Source organism: Dichomitus squalens, assembly GCF_000275845.1.
Source record: "Dichomitus squalens LYAD-421 SS1 unplaced genomic scaffold DICSQscaffold_50, whole genome shotgun sequence".
Classification (NCBI taxonomy): domain Eukaryota; kingdom Fungi; phylum Basidiomycota; class Agaricomycetes; order Polyporales; family Polyporaceae; genus Dichomitus; species Dichomitus squalens.
This window is the reverse complement of record NW_006766932.1, coordinates 162,343-165,891: the sequence shown is the minus strand read 5'-3', so window position 1 is coordinate 165,891 and position 3,549 is coordinate 162,343.

Here is a 3,549-nt window from a genome sequence, read left to right as displayed (position 1 = left end):
CGGTTGTCGCGGCGACTAGGTGCGTAGACTCGGGTCGACGTTCGGCGACGATCCCGTAGGCAAGCGGCAAGGAGCCAAAAGGAAAAGAGAGAGGTAGAGAGGGATAAACGTAGCAAGAAACTCGATGAGGGCAGAGCGGAGGCCGGCACAAGGGCACAAGACCTATGAAAGCTAGTCTTCACGCAGATAGCGACAGACTAGTCCTAATGACCAAGTTATACATTAGCAATCGAAGAGAGATACAACGCTATGATCACTCACCTAGTCCCAATGACCAAGAGGTCGAGATGGGGACTAGGGAGTGCCTAGGGGGGTCCTTATATACTAGAGGGGCTGCTTAGCAACCAAGGACAAGGCGCGAGAGCGAGGCAGTGAAGATGACAAAGGGAGAACAAAGGGCGAGAAGAAAAAGGCAAAGGCATGGCGATCACGGGAACGTAGCATGCGGCTGTGGGAACGTATCTACAGTATCCAAACTGGGATGAGCTAGGAAAGGAAACAGTCCAAAAATGGAAGGTGGGCGTCAAAGGGAAGGGAATGGGCGGCAAAAAGGGGTGTCTGTCCAACGTCCGTGACATTACCCCCCTCCTAAGGTCCGTCGGTCCCCGATGGACCCGAGGCCGGGGCACCGTCTGGAGGCCCATTCGAGGTCGGAGGGTGCGGCAGTGATGAAGTTGACGAGGGGTTGCCAGGGAAGAGATTGAAAGATGGCAGCTGCGATTCGACGTGGGGCAGTGGGGTTCCGCTCGTGGAATTCGTTGATGAGCTCTTGGCAATGAGTGAGGTCCTTTGCCGGCTCCCAGCTGTTCTGGCCTTCGTCGTAGCCCTTCCACTTGACCAGGTATTGGAACTGATTGCGGTAGGTGCGGCTGTCCTCGATCTTTTCGACTTCGTATTCGAGTTCCCCTTCGACCTCCACGGGTTCTGGTGGGGGTGGGAGTATGCCATTGACGTCGTTGCCTGTCCAGGGTGTGAGGCGATCAACATGGATGACGGCATGTCAGTTCTGCATAGAGGGGGGGAGTTGAAGTCGATACGTGAGTTCACCTGTGCGTTCCAAAACCTCGTACGGCCCAAGTCGTCGGGGTCCGAGCTTGCGGCTGGCCTGATGGATGGTGACGTCCCGTGCATCCATCCAGACACGGTCCCCAGGCTTGAACTCATGGGGCTTTGGCTTGTCGCGCTCAAACGACTCCTTCATGGTGGCCTTCTCCATCCGGAGGGCTGCCTCCGCGTCCTTTCGCACCTCACGCCACAGTTCCAAGTGCTTGTGCAGCGCAGGGAACTTGGTGGGGGCGCTGATGGGTACCGTGAAGTTGGGCTGGTAGCCGTAGATGATCTCGAAGGGGGAGACTTGGAGTCTGGAGTGGACGTGGTTGTTGAGCACAAACTCCGCGGTCGGTAGGTGAGCCACCCAGTCGTCCTGTCGTAGGTTAGAGAAGAGCCGTAAGTGCTTCTCAACTTCCTGGTTTGCCCGTTCGGTCTGCCCATTGGACTGGGGGTGGTAGGCGGTCGTGAGCGCGTGCTGGATCCCAAACTTCTCGTACAAGGCCTTCATGAAACGTGCGGCGAACTGAGGTCCTCGGTCCGACACCACCTTCTCTGGCACTCCGTGGAGACGGAAGATCTCACGGTAGTGGATATCGGCGACTCCTTCTGCAGTGACGTCGGTCGTGGTGGGTAGTACGTGGACCTGTTTGCTGTAGTGGTCGCTGTAGATGATGATCGCGTCGTATCCTTGCACGGGGGGAAGTCCAGTGATGAGATCCACTCCCATCGTCTGCCAGGGACCTTCGGGTACGTCGTGGGGCTGGAGCGTGCCTCGAGGATGCCAAGGGGCCTTTCGGCGCTGGCAAGTGTCGCAACCTTCGACGTACTTATGCACGAACGCGTCTCGCTGTGGCCACCAGTAGAGGCGACTGACCAGCTCTATCATCCCATTCCGTCCAGGATGTCCTGCAGTGATCGCATCATGGCACAAGAAGACGATCCGTTTACGAAGGTCTTTACCAGGGGGAATGTAGAGCTTCCCATGCCGATAGATGAGGTTGTCGCGCACTTCCCACTCCAGGAGTCCATTTGCCAGCGTCCGGGGGCCCTTCTCCTTGAGGATGCGGAGGGCCTCGACTACTTCAGGATCGAGTACCTGCGCGTCTCGAATCTCCTGCTCCAGGGTGCTCATGTCTGTGAGTGTGGCCGACAGAGAGACGAACCGCTCAGGTCCTAGCACAATCTGGTCTCGGTTGTCCTCCGCGTCCGTAGTCTGGTGGGTCGGGAGGCGAGAGAGGGGATCGGCTTGGGTGTTCGTCTTACCAGGCTTATGCGTGAGACAGAAGTCGAAGCGGCTGAGGTATAGAGACCATCGAGCCTGTCGACGAGTGAGGTTCCGTGCGGTGCGCCAGTACTCCAGATTACGATGATCCGTGACGATCTCAAAGGGTTCGGGGAGCCCTTCGAGGTAGTGTCGCCAGTCCTCGAGAGCACGGATGATCGCTAGCATCTCTCGGTCGTAGATCTCGTAGTTCCGTTCCGCTTCAGCCATTGACTCAGACCGGTAGGCCACCGGGTGCCAGAGGTCGTCATCTAGCTTCTGCAGCAGCACTCCTGCGGTCGCGAAGCCGGAAGCGTCCACCTCAATTCGCGTGGGCTGAGCCGGATCCCAAGAGACCAGCACGGGCTCGCTAGTAAACACGTCTTTGAGGGCTTGGAAGGCGAGTCGCTGCGCGGTTCCCCAAGTCCAGGGGACGTCCTTCTTGGTCAGGTCGTTGAGCGGTCGCGCATGTTTGGAGAAGTCCTTGATAAACCGACGGTAGAAGTTGGCAAACTCTAGGAAGCCGCGCAAGTTGCGCAGGTTCTTGGGGGCTGGCCACTCAGTGACGGCCTTGACTTTGACTGGGTCCATGGCCACCTCGCCTTCGCGGATGATGAGGCCGAGGTACTCTACCTCCGTCTTCTCAAACTCGCACTTCTCCGGTCACAGGTAGAGGTCGTGTTCCTGGAGTCGTTTCAGCACCTCGTGGGCTACGGCGCGATGCTCTTCGAGGGTGGTGCTGAAGATGAGGATGTCATTGAGGTAGACAGCAACCTTTCCTGCGGCGATCAGATCAGCGAAGATTGAGTTCATCAAGGCTTGGAATGTAGCGGGGGAGTTGGTGAGTCCAAACAGCATGACCCGCGGTTCGAATAGGCCTCGATCGTGGACTGTAAACGCGGCCTTCCACTCGTCGCCCTCCTTGATGCGGACGTTGTGGTAGCCCCAACGGACGTCAAACTTGGTGAAGTACTTGGCTTGGCGCAGGCGACTGATGATGTCCGACGTGAGGGGGAGAGGGTACCGGTTCTTCACCGTGATCTCGTTGAGCTTGCGGTAGTCCTGGACTAGACGAAGCTTGCCATCCTTCTTCTTCACAAAGAAGACCGGGGACACCATCGGGGACTTGGAGAGGACGATGTAGCCTTTCCGAAGATTTTCCTCGAGGAACCGATCGACTTCCTCCTGCTCGTTGGGCGACATTGGGTAGGCCTTAGAGCGTAGAGTTTCTGGGGCGT